Genomic DNA, 8,781 nt, shown 5'->3' with positions numbered 1-8,781 from the left:
TGACTATGTATAATATGTATGTATTTAAAAAAAAGTATATAAGTAGTATATCCGATAAGCTAGCACCCATAACACAAGCATTAAGTTGCTTACTTTGGGGCTAGCTGGCGCTGTGTGAAATTGTCCAAAGATTTATTTATAATATGGGATTTATACAACCACAGCCTACCTGTACCCACAGGAGTGGCTGTATTGTCCGGGCGATGCCATCGGTGTCCGGCTACGAACGTCATTATCTACACACGATACATGTATACAAGCATGTTGCATACCTAAACACAACCTTACTAATCCGACATAGATAGGTACATTTCGATACTTCCAAGAATTAATATTATGAAGTAGGCACAGTTTGTTCTTGTCCATACAATCAGTTACAATAAACTTAGAACTTAACTATTATATTTTAAAATCTAAACTGTAACTTGAAAGGAACTTCATACGAAACTGATTAATCTAAAAGACCAAACGTTTTTTAAATTACGACTAATAATTTCGTGACATTTTAAGTGAATATTTTTTTTAATTTGCATGTAATCTTCAATGATACAAAAACACAGACCTGATAATATTTTTCACACATCTGATTCGCATAGTAAAAACACACGACTCTTCACTCAAGTAAGTAACCAAGAATTCTCAGTTCGCATTCCATAAGACAAATGAACTAGTTAGTTCAACTCGGAGCTACAGTTTCGTCCATAACCGCATTAGAATCGACGCCGTAGATTACAAAGCAGCTCACCGGGATACGGAGGAGGATTTACATACCCCCCTCCTCCCGGCGACATTTTAATATCATCCATGTCGCAGGCACAGGAGAAATAATGAGCATTGGGAAATACCTGAGATGATTGTAGAAAATAGAGACAGCAACTGATAAGCTTTGCACTGGAGAAAATTTGATCCTCAGCTGCAAACTTCAATCCTATGATAACTAACTGTCCCCTGGATAACTTATCCTTCACTGGTTTCAGAGTTTCAGTGGTAGGAACGAGAAGTGGTTATGGTCGAGTAAACATAAACTTACATAACTAAGTAACTACATTTTCCTAAAATTTTACCATCAGATATTAATTTGGTGAATATGTGACTCCTTAGCAGCATAAATAAAGTTAGGATTTTCATATAACTAATAACTATTAGAGGCCAAGAGACTGCAGAGCTTGTTACTCTTTTGGTTCCCCTGTCTTATATATAAATAGCAATACAAAACGTAAGTAAAGTAAGTAATAAGTATGTTTGTGATTTTTCCGTAACAGGGTTAATGTGTGCTAAATATGTTAATGCAAATCAAATCAAAATCAAATCAAATCAAATAATGATGATTATTACACATGAAATAAGTATTACATAACTATATTCATGAAAATTTAGCAAAATATTGTGGTTTGATCTCACAACTCATTACTGAAAGTAAAACTTACAGTTCCAGGTTTTTTGCGACGGCCCGGGTTTCACATTGCCCCGCCACATCCACATTTCGAGAGACACTTTCTTCATATTTTTTCTCGGAGTTTGGCGAACAGTCTAACTGATTTATGTCAGTCAAGTGCGTTAAAGTAAAAAGTTCTGTAGCCGGAGTACTCATCGGGTGTGTTTTATCAAGCCAATCCCGAATCGCAGGTAGGTTAGGACTTTAGGGCCCCGCCATTAGGATTTGGAAATCTAGCACTTAAGATGTAATAACATTCTTAAGATTTAAGGCTCGTATTCTAAAACAACTGAAAACTCGGTTCAAACTACCTAAAATATAGATTCAAGTTAATATTTCTCTCGTTTTCCCTATCGCGTCACTCGTTTCCGCGATTTAGGCGCTACAAACATTATTGTAATAACAGTAGGTATTTGCAATTTATGCCAATTTTAAAAGAAGAAGTGAAAACTTTGTCCAAGTTTGTTCATTAACAAATAACCAGCAATCCGTCCCAGCCAATACCTACGTTCGCGAAATAATGCTCATTTCAGTAACAAATTCAATAACAACAGCCTCCGAACTTCCAGCAGGCTCGGGCGACCCCTCGATCAAATAGTAGCCCTTAACAGCTCCGGGATAAGGTTAACAGTCGGGAGATGAAGTTTGTAAGGATTTATTAAGAAAAGCTAAACAAGGGCGGACTTGGGCGGATTTTACAAAGGCTCAAGGGACGTAGATTAAAATAGTTCGGCAACTCGTCGGTACGTATGACAGCAGCCACCTTTGATGATGGCTCCGTCCAATAAGCCGTGGGGATGCTCCGAGTTTGGGCTAGATTTAGATGGACCGTCGGAACCTGCGCACGTATGCGATGTTTGACTACTTGAGCGCTCGAGAATCTAGGAGCTTACGGAGGGCGTTTTACTTAACATATCCGCAATGCCCTTTATGTACGGATGGACCAAGCAAAACACAGATTTTTACAACAAAAATTAATAGTCTGAGTGCTATTAAACTGAAAGATTTTTGTTATTTTAAAACAGTCGTTCGTGAAGAACTAAAATGTCATGTAATGAGGGCTATCGTTTTTATACTTAACAGTTGGCACCCCTGGCGATTGACAGGACCTTACTCTACAGTGGCGCCATCTTGATGAGTGCAAATGCGATAGTCCTCCTACCACTTTAGCGCTCACCAGTTGGTGCCACTGTCTTCGCTACTAGCAAGTGACAGGGCCTTACTCTACAGTGGCGCTAACTGGTGAGCGCTAAAACGATAGCCCTCATTGAATATACTGTTACTTTTCTCGAACATTCTGTAACAGTCAACAAAATATCAATCCAAATGAAAATCATTTCCATTTACATTAGTTTCGTTCAGACTTCGCAACGGAAAAACGGGAAAAACATTTGTTCATAACTTGCTACAAAATGTATTGTACGAGTAATAATGCACTGAGCAGAGACTTGGGACATGCAGGCATGAGCTTTAGACTACATTTTATTTTTTAAAGAATTTCATGTGCATTGAGGTCACATCATTGTCATTTACTTAAGTAAAATTGAAATTCTAGTCGAATTCTAATTATGGATTGTGTGTTGTTAAGTTTTAATTAGCACCAGTATGCTAATTAAATGACTAGAACTTATTAACTTTAGGTAGTTGGCTATGAAAGACTAAATAATATATTTAATTAAAAATTGACATAGCAGTATTTACTCGTACAAAATACACTACACAAAATTAACAAATGCTGGAAGTATAAGTAACAAGTTGGAATGATACATTCAAGCAGTTTTATCGCTGTAAAGCAATCTCTTCCAAACCACCCGGTCACAGAACAGGTCCGTGTTGTTTGGGACGAAGAAAAACATAATATTTCAGTTAATCTGAACACTGGATAGTAGGTACACCAGAATTTAGGTACAAAATTTTTGATGCAAATAGGAACCTATCACAATGACATATTATAAGATGTCACATTATTTTAAATGTATAAATGCTTTTAAATGTACCACTTTAGACATATTTAAACAAGCGAGTTAAGTGTAACTGTTTTTGCTTTTGACACTGTAAAACTGATTGCTGCAATAACCTGTATCTATCTCTATACTTTGTTTTCTTTTTTCTATATTTATATAATATGTATTTTTTGGGAAGTTGGTTTTTGGGAGGGGGCCTGATGACTTGAAATACAAGCTTCTTTTAGCTTAATTTAGGCATCAGTCTCCCACAATAATCGAATTCTACTATAAGTCTAAATTGTACTAAAAATATTGTAATGATTGTTGTGGTGAGGAAATAAAGCATTTTTATTATGTTATTATTTTTTATTTTAGATGACACGATCCAAAACTGTCAATGAGTAGGAACTCAAAGTTGGAATAAATCAATCTAGGCGGTCGTTTTTCCAGACAACCCGGGAATAAGTGATTTTCTTTCAAATAAAACAAGTGACCGTCTCATGGCGTAACATTTTGTGTCTCTGCGACCTGACTCTTGTCCTAATTTGATAAGCATTTAACATAAGTTATCCTTGTTCACTTCGATTAAAGGTAGCCCGGTCCCTGCGCTCCCAAGGGAACAGGGCAGCACGTACATTGTATGTATGTACTTACTTATGTATTATTAGGTTTATTGGCCCAGGAACTCATCAATTATGGAGCGATGCTAAGCACCAGTCAAAGGTTGCCGCGGTGGACTTGGTGAGCTTTGTTAGGAAATAGGAATAGTTGTTAAACATGCATACCTACTTTTTAACTAATAGAAATGTAAGAAATCTAGCATCGACATTGATGGACATAACGCGACCACGGCCTCTGCCAAGAGCGAAACGACAGAGAAGGAGGATTCAAATGAAGATTGGAGGTTTAATTTCAAAAATAACGAATAGTTTACAAGACGAGTTGTCTGTTGATATGCCGGAAATAAATTTTCCAAAAATATCATGATTCCCGGAAAACATGTTCCCGGAAAGTCACACCTCACCAAGGATACGCGATAGTCGGTTGTCGAACGGTAATTCAGACTAACGAAGCCTTATACTAAAAGTAGGTACATTTAAGTACCTATGTTATTGCAGTATATTAATATTTTTATATTTAAAATAGCTATTTAGTAGGTGATGCCGACCAAATGTTTGTAGGTAAATAAATAAATAATTTATTGAAGTTATCACATATTGCATTAAAATTAAAGAAAATAAAGTTCTAAGTGGGATCACTAAAGCTGACGGTTGTTCGTATTACCCAAGTAGCTACATAACTTATTTTTAGTTAATTACAAAGAAAAAGTTTTAAACTTTTGTTCAGTATGAATAATAGGTGATTTTAATGTATTAGAAAAGAAGTACTTATTTAAAAAAAAACTCACCCGCATCTGCTACCAAAGAACCTGGAACAAATTATTTGTATTAGGAAATAAAAATATTAAGAAAACCCTTCTGAAATTCAATTTTCATAACACTTTATGTTCCTACATAATTTAATAAACTAAGTATATTATTGAGTAAGCATCTAATAAATCATGCTTTCATGCACCAATCTACGAGTATCACAGAGAAGAAAGACAAGTATCTTCTAGTACCTGTAATCTACTACCTATGTATGTACTTAATTTAAAACAGAATTAATTCCACAACTTCTTTAATCTTGAAATTTCAATAAGGCTGTCCCAAATCCCCGGTTACCTCTTATCCCGCGCCATTGAATGGAATCGTCTTCTTAATCGCGCGTTGTAGAGATCAGCTAATAAGTGCGTCGCATCGGATCGCGCCGGATCGCGCCGGATCGGGCCGGTTAAAAGATAATGCCGGCGTAGTCTCCTCATAACATTTGCATATCTTAATGCGGCGCCCGCGGCACCGAGCCTTGGGCCCGGTCTACACTTGTGCGAGCAATGGCTCTCTGTAATATTGAAGCTAATAGATTAGACTTTCATCATCATCATCATCATTTCAGCCATAGGACGTCCACTGCTGAACATAGGCCTCCCCCAATGCTTTCCACTTTGATCGATTGTTAGCGGCCTGCGTCCAGCGCTTCCCTGCTACCTTTACGATGTCGTCGGTTTACCTTTTAGACTTTAAACTTATGGAAAACTAAAAGTCGACTTTATATTATTTAATAGAGCTCAGTGCTCCTGAACACTATAATCCGGGTCTTTTCAAGGCACTTACAGGGCAGATATGTACCATCCTAGACTGCATCTTTCTTAACTCCAGGTACGATTGCGGTCAAATACCTGCCTTATAAAAAAAAGTTTTTCCAAAAATTCATCTTAACCTAAGTATTACTGTAACATGGATAATTTGCATTCGATACCCCCTTCGATTCAAACTAAACGTCACTTTAAAACAGTGTTCAACTAGGGTGTAACTTTTTACTAACGAGGAAAGGGTAAGGCTACGTCTGGCTTGATCCTTAGAAACGCACGCATCCGAATGTATATTAAATTACTCTATTCTTTGTATCGTGTCAATATTTAATGATTACTGTATACACGGTTTGGTAAATAAATAAGCAACTCGGTTGGTTTTCCCTCTGGCTTAGTCTCATCACGCTCCCGTCACCCGCCCTGCCAATAGTTGCGACACAAAGCGCAGTGTGTAGCGCCCTTAAGCTCTTGTTCGATACCAGCTAATATTGGCACAATAAACAACCTACACGCCGCGCAAACAAAGGGCCGTCGCGAGAGAATCGTAATTATGGATTAATAATAATGGATCTACTAGGAAGGAGCAATAATAAAGGATATAGTTAGCAATTGGCTGATATGCAGATCGCGATCCTGCTTATAAATATGAGAGAACTACTCGCGGTAGACCCACTCTTGTACAGGCATCATCGTTAGTCAGTATCATTGGTAGCATTCAACTACCAAAGACAAATCCATAAATTTTCTTGGCGCCTGTAAATCTAAGGGCTAACGTTAATTTACTATGGACACTCATAATTATGCGGACAAAACTGGAAAACGAAGAAAATTCGACTTTGTATTTAAATATTCTGACGTTGGAAGATAGAGTTTTTAGTTACATAAAGCCCCACGATCTCTACTGAGTAAGAATGTGCCGCCTCCTTGAAATCTACTGAGGCTTGTAAAATATTCACTTGTTGGTTCCGGGTCTATTGTTCGGATCTGCAGTGTGAGCAAATTACATGAGAATTGAGAGCAGTATCGAAGGAAGACTTAATTAATATTAACGCAAGCGGGAGATCTATCCAATGAGATAGTACCGATTCAGTGATGGTTTCACCGCGTATATTTGCTTTATGGATATCAATATTTATTCATTAGACTAGTAACTATAGTTGTTTACCAAAGTAACACGTAACCGATCTAAAATTAATGAATAATTAATAATATCAGATGGGTCTGCTATTAGTATATTTGAGAATATGGTGAAAGCAAACAAAACGTGTATGGTAAGGTGGTTAAATTTAGAGCCTTTAAAAATTATTTCTAATCTCATTGACACGTACTATTGTGTTCTGTGTTGAAATTGCTACCCGCTGTAGTAAACACCTGTTTATTACGTATCCTGTCGTTCTGCAATAAGGGGTTTTCGCGAATGAAAAATCCGCCAGATGGCAATACGTAGACGCGAGGTCCAAATGCTGCATGATTGGTTATTTTTGACATGACATTGACAGATATATCAAAATCCACCAGTTACGTAGCAGTCAGACCCCACATCCACGTCCCGCCATCTAGTGGATCTTTCATTCGCGAAAACCCTCATTGCTTTGCGAGCTTAGAGGAACTATTTCATAAATAAACTTAAAATATTATGGGCTACTCTGTTCCTTGCTTTGTAATGTAGGTAAGTAAAGTTTTATGCTGACGATATTGATATACCTACATAACAGTAATATAGCAACCGATTATCGTATGTAGATCGCGAGGGGGCTCCCCATCGCGAAATTAATACAACGCGGGGCTCCACACAAAGACAATAACTCCAATCTGACTTTAGACAATAATATGCGGAGGTGGAATCGAAATCAGCCGCCGTGGAGCCATCAGCTGAATAGAATTAATATATTAATTGAAGGAATTATGTAACTCAATCGTTGCGGTAATTAATTTATTTCTAAGATCATCTTGGTGTCTTATTGTTTTAGTTAATTATTCGTCAGTAATAAGATTAACTAGCTAGAGAGTATTAAGATTATAATAATCTTCTTTATATCTAATACTAATTGATGATTAAGTCCTATCTGACGATAGATAATAAATAGTCTGACATATAATAAATAGACTCAAGTATGTACCGTGTTCAGAGAAACAAATTATTTACTAGACACATGACATGTATTATTGGCTATAGTTTCCCTATGACGAAATGCACATCGCCCTTGACGGTCAGCTGTTTATATTAAGGGTTTTCGCGATTTAAAAATTCGCCAGATGGCGGGACGTGGATGTAGGGTCTGACTGCTGCGTGATTGGTGGATTTTGGCATCTGTCAATGTCATGTCAAAAATAACCAATCATGCATTTGGACCTCGCGTATTGCCATCTGGAGGATTTTTCAACCGCGAAAACCCTCATTGGTACACCTCACCCCACATACAATGTAGATACTGGTAAGATAGTCATCTCTTACAATGTGCACTTCATTTTTCCACGAACAGTATGAATACCGCGCACCTTTTGTAAGTCATAAAATTTGTTTACGTGAAAATATACGGGAAAAACTGTACGCGGGCCCGTGAAAAGGCAGGACAATACGGCGCATACGTCACCGCGGAGCAGCTTTGTGTCATTCAAAAACTGAGGGTAGGTGTGCGTGAAAACTCTTTAGGGGTTCCGTTAGAATAATTATGCTCTAGTTTCCTTGAAGAAGTTAGTGTGAAAAGATTTAAAAGTGGAGGTGCCCGTCCGCCTGAAAATACTTATTTTAAAATACTTACTACAACTACGGAGCCGCTTGCATCGCAATTCGCAACTCACAACCCGATTGATTTTCTATTGTCTTTGTTCAAATCAATAAAAATACGTACAGGCCTCGTTTAATATACTAAAATATTGAAATGCCTACATCTCATACGTACTTACCTACACATCATAGAAAAAAATCTGCAACATTATTACTACTAACTACACTAAATTCATTGTGGTCTTATGATGAACATCGGAATGAATCATGAATAGGTATGTTTAACCTACTTATTTTTTTCTTGAACAATAAATAAATTAACTATGTACCAACCATGAGAGTTCTGATGATGGGCCCCCACGATGTCCTGCCACTTCTGCACATAAGTTCCACCGCAAATCTAGAGGCAGACTGTATAAAACACAACTACTGCACTATAATCTCATTCACTCACTTTCAAAGTTAAAATAAACACATGAAT

Source organism: Ostrinia furnacalis, unplaced genomic scaffold (assembly GCF_004193835.3).
Source record: "Ostrinia furnacalis isolate ACB-3 unplaced genomic scaffold, ASM419383v2 OfSCF0415, whole genome shotgun sequence".
Taxonomy (NCBI): Eukaryota; Metazoa; Arthropoda; class Insecta; order Lepidoptera; family Crambidae; genus Ostrinia; species Ostrinia furnacalis.
This window is presented reverse-complemented; position numbering follows the sequence as displayed.